The sequence below is a fragment of the Triturus cristatus genome, chromosome 4_1 (genome assembly GCF_964204655.1).
Source record: "Triturus cristatus chromosome 4_1, aTriCri1.1, whole genome shotgun sequence".
Classification (NCBI taxonomy): domain Eukaryota; kingdom Metazoa; phylum Chordata; class Amphibia; order Caudata; family Salamandridae; genus Triturus; species Triturus cristatus.
Window position 1 is genome coordinate 876,853,708 of NC_140585.1, and position 14,260 is coordinate 876,867,967.

Below are 14,260 nucleotides of genomic sequence, written 5' to 3' on the forward strand. Positions count from 1 at the left end.
TTTGTGGTGGGTGTGTTATAAGAGGTGGTTGTGATTTGGACCTCTGTTTGCCTGTTTGGATGTGCCAGGTCAGTCATAGAGATGTATTTTGTCATGTTGACGTGTTTTGTGGTGTTGTGTGAGTCGAATTGACCCTCCTTGTGCCTTCACGGGCTGTGATTACCATCAATACTTAAACAAAAGGCCACAATCGTCCCCGCACCGCGCTTTACTAACAAAAGAGTAGAGCCAGTTTAAAAACACAGCATGTACTTTGGTACACGCTGTGTTTTTAAACTGACTCTACTCTTTTGTTAGTAAAGCGCGGGGACAATTGTGGCCTTTTGTTTAAGTATTGATGGTAATCAGAGCCCCTTCACGGGCTGTGATTACCATCAATACGTAAACAAAAGGCCACAATCTGCCCGGCGCTCTGCAGCCACACGCCCCCAAGCCGCCACAAGCCCCCAAGCCGCCATAAGCCGCCACAAGCCCCCAAGCCCCCAAGCCGCCACAAGCCGCCACAAGCCCCCATGCCCCCACAAGCCCCCAAGCCCCTTACCTGCATTCTTCACGACTCCTCTCCGGCACCGCTTCAAAAGTGCCTACTTTTCGCGCCGCTCGCTGCTTTAAAGCGGCGGCGCCTCTCTCTTGCAGGACATCCTGGATGTGTTGTGCGCGCTCCACAGGCGGCAGTGCGCGCTGACGTCAGGGGAGGTGCGCGCTTGCTTGCGTGCGCGCCTTAAGGGGAACGGTGCCCAGGAGCAGTACTCAGGTCCACAGCTTAGTCTGTCTAGATGGCAAATATAAACTGACACTCTATACTATCGAACGCCATTTGTGCGTCTTATGATAGGAGTACTGCAGCCCTTTCCGGCGTTTGTTTGGTCCGGTGAAGTACCCCATACAATCTTCTCAAATTTAGTTGGTTGCTCCTGTGGGGCATAAACCCGGATTGATCTGGGTGGACCAATGAAGATATTACTGGTCGTAACCTGTTCGCTAGCACCTTGGTCAGGAACTTTTCCTCCACATTTAGGAGCGATATAGATCTGTATGACCCACATTCGGTCGGTGGCTTACCCTTTTTGGGTTCCCAGCTATTGAGCATCGGATCTCACATCATTCTGTGCATCGCCACATGATAATTTATTGAGTATACTATCACATATTGCTGAAAAACGCCCGAATATCTTCAACACCTTATCCACAGGTGAAGACTTTCGCATAGCTAATCACCTTTTAACACAATATTGGACCAGCCATCACGGCACCTAAGGCATGGTTCTCCATTCCCTTAGAACCATCATTACTGTGGCTCCGGCCCTTCCTGAGTCCGTGTACAGCTATCCTTTTCCCGCAAGCACTATCCAGGCTATTTTAATTGATTCAGGCTTGCACCTTAACTGTCCCGATGATGATCCTATTATTGTTTTTTAAAGGATCGAAACGTCGTCGACTAATGTAAACAGTTTGCACGTTAATCGCACATGATAAAAAAAAGTGCAGTTACTGTTTCTCTATGCTTGTTAGAAATTGTGCTCAATATTCCACAAGCTACCCCGTCTTGCCTGATATGTTTTTGTTCTAAATGTATTTGTCATGTGTTCATGTAGGATGCAGGATTGTGTCCCACGTAATTGATACGTTTGTATTTTTGTTCTTTGACATTTTTGATTTATTAAATTGATTGTCCAGCTGGACACTCGCATTATAGTACTGATTCAAGTCTATATTCACCTTCCCATTCATTCCTATGGGCCTGGAGGCCCATAGGAATGAATGGGAAGCCATTCACTATTACAGATTCGGTAAATACCGAATCGGCAATAGGGGTTGCATATTCAAGGGTGGCAGGGTGTCACATTGACACCCTGTTGCACCCCTGAATCGTGCATGTGTGCACATGTGGCGCAGGTACATGCCCTAAGGGCATGTATGTCTGCCACATTGCACCTTGAGAAAAGCAAATTATTGCTTTCTTAAAGGTATTCGGTATTTACCATCAACTTGTAGTTGGTGGTAAATATTGAATCCTGAATGCAAAAATGCACTCACTTAAGTGCCTCCTACATAGTTTTCAAGGAGTCGGTATTTTACCGATTCCTTAAAATAAGGAATCGGTAAATTACCGAATCCTTAAAACATGCCTCCAACATTAGAAAGGGCTAAATACCGGTCGGTAACGGGAAAATTACCGATTTTCGGCTGTTACCGGCCGGTATTTAGCTACCTACATATGGCCCTAAGTGATTTGCCCACAATCACAGGATGTAGACGCGACCTAGAGGCTCGAACTCTGGCCCCAAAGTTCATCAGAATGCCTGACAATAGTCCCCGCACCGCGCTTTACTAACAAAAAGAGTAGAACCAGTTTCAAAATACAGCGTGTACTTTCTGAAAGTACACGCTGTGTTTTTCAACTGGCTCTACTCTTTTGTTAGTAAAGCGCGGTGCGGGGACGATTGTGGCCTTTTGTTTCAGTATTGATGGTAATCAGAGCCCCTTCACGGGCTGTGATTACCATCAATACTTAAACAAAAGGCCACAATCGTCCCCGCACCGCGCTTTACTAACAAAAGAGTAGAGCCAGTTTAAAAACACAGCATGTACTTTGGTACACGCTGTGTTTTTAAACTGACTCTACTCTTTTGTTAGTAAAGCGCGGGGACAATTGTGGCCTTTTGTTTAAGTATTGATGGTAATCAGAGCCCCTTCACGGGCTGTGATTACCATCAATACGTAAACAAAAGGCCACAATCTGCCCGGCGCTCTGCAGCCACACGCCCCCAAGCCGCCACAAGCCCCCAAGCCGCCATAAGCCGCCACAAGCCCCCAAGCCCCCAAGCCGCCACAAGCCGCCACAAGCCCCCATGCCCCCACAAGCCCCCAAGCCCCTTACCTGCATTCTTCACGACTCCTCTCCGGCACCGCTTCAAAAGTGCCTACTTTTCGCGCCGCTCGCTGCTTTAAAGCGGCGGCGCCTCTCTCTTGCAGGACATCCTGGCTGCGTTGTGCGCGCTCCACAGGCGGCAGTGCGCGCTGACGTCAGGGGAGGTGCGCGCTTGCTTGCGTGCGCGCCTTAAAGGGAACGGTGCCCAGGAGCAGTACTCAGGTCCACAGCTTAGTCTGTCTAGATGGCAAATATAAACTGACACTCTATACTATCGAACGCCATTTGTGCGTCTTATGATAGGAGTACTGCAGCCCTTTCCGGCGTTTGTTTGGTCCGGTGAAGTACCCCATACAATCTTCTCAAATTTAGTTGGTTGCTCCTGTGGGGCATAAACCCGGATTGATCTGGGTGGACCAATGAAGATATTACTGGTCGTAACCTGTTCGCTAGCACCTTGGTCAGGAACTTTTCCTCCACATTTAGGAGCGATATAGATCTGTATGACCCACATTCGGTCGGTGGCTTACCCTTTTTGGGTTCCCAGCTATTGAGCATCGGATCTCACATCATTCTGTGCATCGCCACATGATAATTTATTGAGTATACTATCACATATTGCTGAAAAACGCCCGAATATCTTCCCCACCTTATCCACAGGTGAAGACTTTCGCATAGCTAATCACCTTTTAACACAATATTGGACCAGCCATCATGGCACCTAAGGCATGGTTCTCCATTCCCTTAGAACCATCATTACTGTGGCTCCGGCCCTTCCTGAGTCCGTGTACAGCTATCCTTTTCCCGCAAGCACTATCCAGGCTATTTTAATTGATTCAGGCTTGCACCTTAACTGTCCCGATGATGATTCTATTATTGTTTTTTAAAGGATCGAAACGTCGTCGACTAATGTAAACAGTTTGCACGTTAATCGCACATGATAAAAAAAAGTGCAGTTACTGTTTCTCTATGCTTGTTAGAAATTGTGCTCAATATTCCACAAGCTACCCCGTCTTGCCTGATATGTTTTTGTTCTAAATGTATTTGTCATGTGTTCATGTAGGATGCAGGATTGTGTCCCACGTAATTGATATGTTTGTATTTTTGTTCTTTGACATTTTTGATTTATTAAATTGATTGTCCAGCTGGACACTCGCATTATAGTACTGATTCAAGTCTATATTCACCTTCCCATTCATTCCTATGGGCCTGGAGGCCCATAGGAATGAATGGGAAGCCATTCACTATTACAGATTCGTTAAATACCGAATCGGCAATAGGGGTTGCATATTCAAGGGTGGCAGGGTGTCACATTGACACCCTGTTGCACCCCTGAATCGTGCATGTGTGCACATGTGGCGCACGTACATGCCCTAAGGGCATGTATGTCTGCCACATTGCACCTTGAGAAAAGCAAATTATTGCTTTCTTAAAGGTATTCGGTATTTACCATCAACTTGTAGTTGGTGGTAAATATTGAATCCTGAATGCAAAAATGCACTCACTTAAGTGCCTCCTACATAGCTTTCAAGGAGTCGGTATTTTACAGATTCCTTAAAATAAGGAATCGGTAAATTACCGAATCCTTAAAACATGCCTCCAACATTAGAAAGGGCTAAATACCGGTCGGTAACGGGAAAATTACCGATTTTCGGCTGTTACCGGCCGGTATTTAGCTACCTACATATGGCCCTAAGTGATTTGCCCACAATCACAGGATGTAGACGCGACCTAGAGGCTCGAACTCTGGCCCCAAAGTTCATCAGAATGCCTGACAATAGTCCCCGCACCGCGCTTTACTAACAAAAAGAGTAGAACCAGTTTCAAAATACAGCGTGTACTTTCTGAAAGTACACGCTGTGTTTTTCAACTGGCTCTACTCTTTTGTTAGTAAAGCGCGGTGCGGGGACGATTGTGGCCTTTTGTTTCAGTATTGATGGTAATCAGAGCCCCTTCACGGGCTGTGATTACCATCAATACTTAAACAAAAGGCCACAATCGTCCCCGCACCTCGCTTTACTAACAAAAGAGTAGAGCCAGTTTAAAAACACAGCATGTACTTTGGTACACGCTGTGTTTTTAAACTGACTCTACTCTTTTGTTAGTAAAGCGCGGGGACAATTGTGGCCTTTTGTTTAAGTATTGATGGTAATCAGAGCCCCTTCACGGGCTGTGATTACCATCAATACGTAAACAAAAGGCCACAATCTGCCCGGCGCTCTGCAGCCACACGCCCCCAAGCCGCCACAAGCCCCCAAGCCGCCATAAGCCGCCACAAGCCCCCAAGCCCCCAAGCCGCCACAAGCCGCCACAAGCCCCCATGCCCCCACAAGCCCCCAAGCCCCTTACCTGCATTCTTCACGACTCATCTCCGGCACCGCTTCAAAAGTGCCTACTTTTCGCGCCGCTCGCTGCTTTAAAGCGGCGGCGCCTCTCTCTTGCAGGACATCCTGGCTGCGTTGTGCGCGCTCCACAGGCGGCAGTGCGCGCTGACGTCAGGGGAGGTGCGCGCTTGCTTGCGTGCGCGCCTTAAGGGGAACGGTGCCCAGGAGCAGTACTCAGGTCCACAGCTTAGTCTGTCTAGATGGCAAATATAAACTGACACTCTATACTATCGAACGCCATTTGTGCGTCTTATGATAGGAGTACTGCAGCCCTTTCCGGCGTTTGTTTGGTCCGGTGAAGTACCCCATACAATCTTCTCAAATTTAGTTGGTTGCTCCTGTGGGGCATAAACCCGGATTGATCTGGGTGGACCAATGAAGATATTACTGGTCGTAACCTGTTCGCTAGCACCTTGGTCAGGAACTTTTCCTCCACATTTAGGAGCGATATAGATCTGTATGACCCACATTCGGTCGGTGGCTTACCCTTTTTGGGTTCCCAGCTATTGAGCATCGGATCTCACATCATTCTGTGCATCGCCACATGATAATTTATTGAGTATACTATCACATATTGCTGAAAAACGCCCGAATATCTTCAACACCTTATCCACAGGTGAAGACTTTCGCATAGCTAATCACCTTTTAACACAATATTGGACCAGCCATCACGGCACCTAAGGCATGGTTCTCCATTCCCTTAGAACAGAGGTCTTCAAACTTTTGGATGCCGAGACCCCCCTGTCAACATTTTGAGGCGTAAGGACCCCCTCTTGACAAAAATGTCTAAACCTGTTGACTAAATTGCGTGGGATGAAAATGTAAATAAGGTTATGTGATGCCGCGTATTTTGGGATAGCATTGCTTCATTATTTTGATATTTGTTACACACAGTAACGCTGAGGAAAGGTTTCACCCAATCAGTACCCATTTAAAACCAAAATACAGCAATTATCATCAGAAAGATTTCAAGTCAACCTTTATGAAGGGCCCTCCACTCCGCAGGAATACGTGCTGCCACATTAGAAGCTCACCTGGCCCTGACCGGAAGAAGCAGGGGTCCCTTAAAACCCTGGTGGTTTTGTGTAGAGTTAAGCCTTTTACCCATGCAGCTTTCCTCTCACCCCCTCCCTTCCATCCCTCTCTTCTCTCCTAACCCCGGATCCCTCTCTCACTTTGCAGGTCATTTTCTTTCACCCCTTTTTACAACTTCTGAACTCTCCCCATTCAACCTCTCACTTCACCTTTAATCACCTCTTGCCATTCTGTCCTTTCACTGCCCTCATCTCTAACAGTCTCTCACATTTATCTCATGGCCTCTCTGGCCCTGTCACCTCCCGTGCCCCTCAGCACTTCTCATTCACCTCGTCTCTTCATTCAAATTTTTGTCTATTTGTTTCTTACACCTCTCCAGTCCCCCCATTCCTCTTTCACATCTCCCCTTTGTTCTAACAGAAGCCCTCACCTTTGGATCACACTCACTTCTTACGTGTCCACACTTCTCTCCGGCAATTCACATTTCTCCTCATCCCTGACCTCTTCAATCAAATTCTCTCACTCCCTTGCTGTCCTCTCTCATTTTGGGTGCAGATGCAAGTTCAGAATGGGATGAATGAATGTATGATTACTGATGGGCTTGTTTGAGTGAGTTGCATATTGAGTAGTGAGGGGGACAGGTGAGTGAAGTGTCACATGAGTGCAGGATGAGTAGTGTACTCGTGTGACTGCAGGTTGAGGTATAGTGTGAGCAGGACAAGTGCATTTTGAGAGCAGAGTGATCACTGTGAGTGCAAGGTGAGCGGGTGAATGGTGCAAGTGCATGGTGATCAGTGTGAGTGCATTGTGATCGCTGTGAGTGCAAGGTGAGCAGGTGAATGGTGCAAGTGCATGGTGATCAGTGTGAGTGCATTGTGATCACTGTGAGTGCAGGGTGAGCGTGACAATGAAGGGCGAGAATGAGGAATGAGTTGTCTGAATGCAGGGTGCATTCCCAGACCCATGAAGTAACTCAGCATGTTATTGACGGGGCGTAGACTTTAAGATCTAAGTTAAACTATTGCGGCATTAATCGGGGATCGAGGGTGAAGGAAATAAATAATGTGCTGATCCTGCAACAAACTTCCAGTCCTATGGTTAGGGTTGCCAGCAGATTATTTTGGTGGCCCAGTCGGTACAAAAAAAAACAGTCACCTAAAGCGGTATATTCAGCGCTTATCTGTGCATACTTCCCAGGGCCGGCTTTAGTGCTGGTGGTGCCCTGTGCGACCATGTTTGTTGGTGCCCCCCACAATGACCACCCCCACCACGGATTCTCTCACTAGCACCCTTTAACAGTGACCAAGTCTCCATAACCCCACACTCTCAGATGCATTGAATTAGTTATATAGTGCCACTCATACCAGTGTAGGGTGTCCGAGCACTTTGCATCACACACACATTACACAGAGACAATCAATCATAAGTGTGTAAATCAGTGTATAGGAAATGTTACATAAGCCAAAGGACTAAAAGTATAGGAGTCACATGTCATCCATACTGGTAGGCAGTATAGTTCAAGAGTGCTTGGTGTGGAGAAGCCCAAACTCAGAGTCGAAAAAGAAACAGCATAGTTGGGAGTTTCCTTTCATAATAAGAATTGATTTCTAGCCAAATTAACCCTTTTTGCAACATTAATCAATGGTCTAATAATGTATTCTTTGTAGTGTGTATGCTGTTCTAGGATGAAAGTTAATAGCTCACTATTCTCTATTAGGACTTTAAGTTATAAATTGCAAGTAACAAAAGGATGTCTCTTTTCAAAGCAGTAACCTGCTGATCTCTTCACATCATATGCACTCTGTAATCTACTTGGTACACGTTCTTTGCAGCAGGCATATTAACCCTCTGCACTAACATCACCCAAGTCAAAACCTCAACTATACAACATTCTGATCTCTCTCCAGGAAGATAATTAATCACACAAGTTATCTTGACATTTATGTGAGGCCTGGTAATTGCCGGGGAAAGAAACGCTGCAGCAGGTGCTTCAAAAGCACAATAAACTTTCACTCACGGCGCCCCCAGGAAGCCAACTTTGTATTCCTTTCCATGGAATGCATTCTCACACTAGGGCAGTGAATGTAAAATCCAAATGTAAGGAATAGGCACAGTGCGGACCCAGGGGGTACTGGAACCAGCAAAACAACCTAAGCCTCTGTAAGCAGCTTACAAAGGCATGTTAAATGGTCTTTAAAGACCTGTGAAAAAAAACACGGGGGTGCCGGAGATAGGAATCCAGACACTGCCCAGCTGAGCCCCCAGCAGCTCAAGTTTCACTGCAGCAGCCCGGGCTGAGACACAGGACGGGGGAAGGGGGGGGGGCTGAAGCCCTTGGGCCTGGGCAGAAGTGTGACTGGGAAGGCGCGACCCCCTTTGCATCACTCCACGGCCCCCCTGGGGGTCGCGCCCCACAGTTTGAAGACCCCTGCCTTAGAACCATCATTACTGTGGCTCCGGCCCTTCCTGAGTCCGTGTACAGCTATCCTTTTCCCGCAAGCACTATCCAGGCTATTTTAATTGATTCAGGCTTGCACCTTAACTGTCCCGATGATGATCCTATTATTGTTTTTTAAAGGATCGAAACGTCGTCGACTAATGTAAACAGTTTGCACGTTAATCGCACATGATAAAAAAAAGTGCAGTTACTGTTTCTCTATGCTTGTTAGAAATTGTGCTCAATATTCCACAAGCTACCCCGTCTTGCCTGATATGTTTTTGTTCTAAATGTATTTGTCATGTGTTCATGTAGGATGCAGGATTGTGTCCCACGTAATTGATACGTTTGTATTTTTGTTCTTTGACATTTTTGATTTATTAAATTGATTGTCCGGCTGGACACTCGCATTATAGTACTGATTCAAGTCTATATTCATCCTATTTACTTAACCGTTGCGTTTAAGGACCACTGTTCTAATACTTACCCTTTTTGGGAATCACTACGATAGTAGCTGTGCGCAAATCTACTGGGAGTTCCCCCTTTTCCCTCGCATCCTTGTACATATTTAAAAGGTTTGGAGCTACCTTGCTCGCCACACTTTTGTAGAACTCAATCGGTAATCCATTGGGGCTAGCTGCCTTCCCTGACTGCAGATCTGATAGGGCACTAGTGACCTCTTCCACCATTATATTTTGTTCCAGGGTCTGCCTGTCATCTTTCTCCAGGCGTGGGAGGTTCATTTCGAACAGCAGTTTGTCACAATCCTCCCTTGTGTTCTCTGTAGTAATTTGCGAATTCTTCCGCTATTTCCTTCCCTGCACGTTTACCTTCTCCACCAGTGTTTTGTATTTCTGGAACCCAGCTTCTATCCCTAGCTCTAAGCTCCAGCCACACTATCATCTTGTTTGCTTTGTCCCCTACATCGTAGATTTTCATCTGGACTGCTACTGCATGTATTCTTGCCTTATTACCACCCAGCTCTTTCAATTCCTGTCGCTTATGAAGCAGTCATCTAGCCACCGAGCCATCGGTCCTTCACTCCTCTCCCATTTTCTCCTCCAGTTGGAGTTATCTAGAATTCTAGGTTTACCTCCTCTTTAATTTGTTCTTTCTTATAGATTCCTATTTCGGCCTGGATAAACCCTCGAATCACTGTTTTGTATGCCTCCCACAGCGTAGAGACAGACTTCATTGTGCCCTCATTTTTTTATTTTTTTAAACTTTATTTAGCAATTTCTTCAGTATATCTAACATCGTCATGTAACATGAGTAAATAGCCAGCTGCACAAAGAGAAAATTATCATATACATTTTGCATGGATAGTCAATATAGCACAGTCAGTTCGAGAAGGACTTATAAAATAAAATATAAAATTAAATTACTATCATATGGATATCTGCCTCACATTCGGTTCTTAGTAGCAACGTATCACATTATGACATTCCCCACCATATGCAACCATGCATCCCCATACGCGATCAATGACCCGATAAGAAAACCATTACAGTGTAAACAAGAGGGGTCAGCATGCATGTCGTCACAGTTTACCCAATACCTGCAGGTACGATACCTTGTGTGTCAGGGTCAGCCTGTTGTGCATTCAGGTAGCGTCTAAACCCATATATCTTTGGGACGGGAGGTCAGAGGGGTCGTGGCCACATACAACTCGCTGTTCATGGAACAAGAGACTAGACTAGTCAACCACCCTTTTACGGTAGGGGCTTTCTTTCCTCCCCAATGTATGGCCACTTCTCTTTTAGCTAACAATAAGCTGATAGCGATAAATCTACGGATCTTAGGAGGAAATTGCGCCACATAACCTAACAAAGCAATTTCAGGTAGGGGTATCATGTCTACATTCACCATTTTACTTATGATGTTGTGCACTAGCACCTAAAATGCGGATATGCGTGGACAGGTCCATGCCAGATGGGCAAAGTCTGCATCGGGGGCATTGCATTTTGGGCAGCGATGGGATCTAGATGGGTCAATTCTGTGGACATTGTGCCCTCATTAAGTTCAAAATATTGTGTGGTATGTGTCTGTACCTTCTGGGTGTTTATTTCTGAAATGCCATGGATCTAGTCTTGGAGGCAAGGTGGTATTTCTATGTGGTCCTTGTAACTGGACCGTAACGGGTGAATGATCTGAAATACACCGTGCTTTGAGTGTCATGTCTCGGAATTGTTTCACCTGTGAGGTGAAGGTGAAGCTATAATCCAGTCTAGAGTGAGTAGTGTGCGCTGCCGACTTATACGTGTACTGACGGCCCATTGGATTGTGTGCCATCCATAAATCGCTTCTATGAACCCCCTCAGTGGTTCCTTTCCTGCTGCGCCTGTTGCATTAGTCAATTTATCTATTTGCGGATCCATCACAGCTTTCATATCACCCCCTAAAACCAGCATGCCCATTGGCATCTCTAGGATAGTATTTCCGAGCTGAGCAAAGGTATCAGTATGCAATCTAGGGGTAACGTATACTGAGCAAAAATGCAGGGTCTTCCCCTCCCAACTAGCCGAAAGCACTGCCTACCTCCCAAGCGTATCAAACCAGCATCTATGCACTATCTGTGGCATCGATGCCTTTATTAGGATTCCCACCCCCCTGGAACCTATTGTGTACCCTGCGTGCGCTTGTAACTTATAGACATATCTATTGAGTGCTTTACAATGATTACCCTGCAATTGAGTTTCATGGAGTAAAACCACATCTGGGCCATGCCGTCTCAGATACTGTAGCCCTAGCGTTCTTTTAACTTTGCTGCCCAGCCCATTAACGTTCCATGCCAATATTGTAAGCGTCATCCTGGGACGTGTTCTTGTCTCTGTCCCTTGTTGTGACTTCCTGCATCTATTTGCCCTCAAGCTAATTCTGTCTGTCTGCTCTCAATTTGCTTCTGTGTGTGAGCGTGCACCTCACATCCCTGAGCATATAACTATTAACTAAACTAATAAACTCTCCCACCTGATATGGACAAGACCCCATTAACTTCACCCCCACCCTGCTTCCCTGCTTAACAGGTTTAAAACTACCTGCCTCCCCAACCTGCAGAGAGCCTGTCTCCCCATAGAACTACTTCACGCTAGCGTGGGCTGGCGTTCCCTCTTCACTCCACTCTCATCCACACTTCCAGCCCTTCCATGTCAATTAAAGTTTGTTAACCTGTGCAGTGCCCTGGTAAATCTTTATCTCGGAATTTCTTTATGTCTGCTCTCACCCCCTCCCTAGCCCACCCCCGCCCAAGATCAAAACACACATTACTCTCTATCCAGGTGCTGCTGCTTCCAGTTATCATCGTACATCAACCTCTTTGCTGCCCATTCTCGCCATTCGGTCAGTGTCCCCAGCGCCCTGAGCTTTCCTTTAGTCTCTGTTCCTTCCTGCATTTTGCCTCACTTCACGTTAGCCTTCAAGCCACTCCCAGGTTTCCTCCGGCGTGGTGTTGTACCAAGACTTCCCTTCTGCCACTACTCGCAGTCGTGCCAGGTAGAACATCATATGCTTAATTTCTTTAGCGCGTAGCTCTTTTTTGACTGCCTCGAAACTGCGGCGTAGCTTCTGGACTTGAAGTATAAAATCCGGAAAGAAGCGAATCGTTGCATTTTCATAGTGTAAGTCCCCATGGGTTCTGGCTGTTTGTAGAATTACGTCTCTATCCCTGAAATTGAGGACTTTGGCAATGATCGTTCTTGGAGGTGCCCCTGGTCTGGGCCTTGGGCCTGAGGTTCTGTGAGCTCGTTCAAAAGTGAAAAAGTTCGACATTCTTTTAGGGCACAGATGCTGTGTTATCAAATCTTCCAGAAAGAGCTCTACGCTATGTCCTTCTAGTCCCTCCAACACCCTTACTACCCATAGGTTATTGCATCTCGCCCTTACTTCCTGATCCACGAGTTTAGCTGCTAGGGCGTCTTGTTGCTGCTTGAGGGTTTTTACTTGATTCTCGAGATCCTGCGTGGTGTCCTGCAGCTGTACAATATTTCCTTTTGGGCTTAGAAAGATCCTGGTTAGTCCTCCTGCCCCACCCCAATCTTTTGTGAGCCACCCTTCTCACTTGTGGCCCTGTCGACTCAGTTTCTGGCCTCTCAGGTGCGCCAGGGGGAGGGCCGTCCACCCGTTTATTCTGTCAGCTCGCCCCCCTCCACTCCCCCGTGTGCCTCCACTCCCCCACAGCTGTGGTCTCAGGCCAAATATGGATCCAGTTGCCAGATGAGTCTAGATGCCCACGAGTTTGCCCCAGTCCAAGCGCAGATCTTCTAGCCCTCGCGGGTACCTCGGCCCCCAAATGCCTCACCCAGCGGCCTCCGTCGCTCTCGGGGCTCGTTTACACGCTTGCTTCCTTTGCACGGCTACTCAACTCACAGGCCCCACCTGGGCCCTCATGCTATGCACTGTTGAGGCCCTGGTGCTACCGTAGGGCGCGATCCGCGTCTCTCTCAGAGCTCGTCCACACTTTCGTTTCCTGCACAAGAATTTCACCTTCCTCGGGCCCCGACCAGGTCCGCACAATACCAGGGTTTTGTTTCCCTGCCGCTTTCCGTACAGTCATTTCATTCACTGCGGCCCACGATTGCCTCTCTTACTGTCCTCCGTCACTCTTGGGGCTCGGCCACGCACTTGCGTCTGCGAGAGGCTACACCTTCTTCAGGCCCTGGTCAGGTCCATGCGCTACACACTGCTGGAGCCCCGGTGCTCCCTTCAAGCACGATCTCCAGGGACTTGGCTCAGGAGCTTGATGCCGCAGAAGACTGCCGAATGCAGAGCGGGTTCACTCAATTCCCCAGCTCCCAGTCAGACGGATCACTCCATCACCGGCCTTCTCTTTTGATTTCCCTTTGCTCTCTGCCGTCCTGCAGTCCTCGCCCAGCCTCAGCTCCCGTTGCCCTTTCTCGAATTTCCTTGGGATTACGGTCGCCCAGATCTTTCCTTTGGGGTTCTAGTACGTTTCCCCGCTCCTTTTTCCACTGCCAGGGATGGATATAGCTCTGGATGTTGGGCTTTTTCACGAGCTCGGAGCTCCTCTAATGTGCGGTCATTACAGTTGGCTCCAAGCTACGCCCCCCTTCCAAAAAAAAAAACACATTAAAAAAAAAATTACCTCATAAAAGGTGCAGGTCAGTGTTGAGGGGTAAAAATACTATTCTATGTCTGCGGGCTGCTTGCCTAAGGGATGGTGCTGGTCAGTGGTGGGGGCAAAATTAATATTCTAACTCCATCGGGTGCTTGCCTCAGGGAAGGTAGTGATCAGTGGTGGTGGTGGGGGGGCAATATTACTATTTTAACTCCACTGTGTGCTTGCCTCAGGGAAGATGCTGGTCGGTGGTGGGGCCAAAATTACTAATCTAACTCCACCAGGTGCTTGCCTCAGAGAAGGTGCTGGACAGTTGTTGGTTTTGAAATGTAATGCTTTTACAACATACAGTAGTTATACTTTTTTTCACAGGACTAGTAAAATAGCAATTCAAAAATTACAAACAAAACCATCATATGGACTGCAAACCATAATCACCAGCACTTGTTCAACATGCA